This window comes from Anoplopoma fimbria, unplaced genomic scaffold (genome assembly GCF_027596085.1).
Source record: "Anoplopoma fimbria isolate UVic2021 breed Golden Eagle Sablefish unplaced genomic scaffold, Afim_UVic_2022 Un_contig_13870_pilon_pilon, whole genome shotgun sequence".
NCBI classification, from domain to species: Eukaryota; Metazoa; Chordata; class Actinopteri; order Perciformes; family Anoplopomatidae; genus Anoplopoma; species Anoplopoma fimbria.
In genome coordinates this window covers 27,501-28,120 of record NW_026549461.1, presented here as the reverse complement: position 1 = coordinate 28,120, position 620 = coordinate 27,501, and the positions used below count along the sequence as shown (strand labels likewise).

Here is a 620-nt window from a genome sequence, read left to right as displayed (position 1 = left end):
AAGTGATCTTGTCTCTTATTTCTGTCTCATCCTTTGAGCTTTGGTGTAACATTTCATAAAAATACTATAACGAAGTCATAAAAAAGGTCTAAAGAAAGTTGTGGTATAGTTTGTCGAAAAGGTTCATGAAAAATGAATCATATAGTATGTCAAAAAAAAATCTTAATTTGTAAAATAACTAAAGCTGTGTGATAAATGTGGACTTGAATAAATAAATAATCGACAGCAGAGAGTTTAAGAGTTTAAAATGATTTTATTATTGATTAAGACAGCAGTCGTTTTTATTTCTTCACTGTTTGGGATCAAACTGAATCTGGAGGCAGGAAACTGTGATGATGTCACAAGGAGGAAGGGGTGATGATGATGATGATGATGATGTCATCGGTTTAGTTGTAGGCGTCTTTCTCAGTCTGTGATTGGCTGGATGGGGCAACCAGTGGGAGCTCAGGGGTCAACACAGGCTCCGCCCCCGACACACCTGGGAAATGAAAACTTTTTAAGCCCTGAGTCGCAATTATACCTCGAATGAACACAGTAATGATCTGTTCAACTGTTTTAGATTTAATATTGTTTTCCTCTGGAGATGGATAAGCTAGCTGGCTGTAAACGACGAGTTAGTA

At 37.1% G+C, this 620-nt stretch overlaps 1 pseudogene; it reads right to left on the bottom strand.

Moving 5' to 3' along the window:
- Positions 1-367: 367 nt before the first annotated feature.
- Positions 368-620, bottom strand: part of LOC129114778 (thyroglobulin-like) — a 26,243-nt pseudogene continuing 25,990 nt past the window's right edge.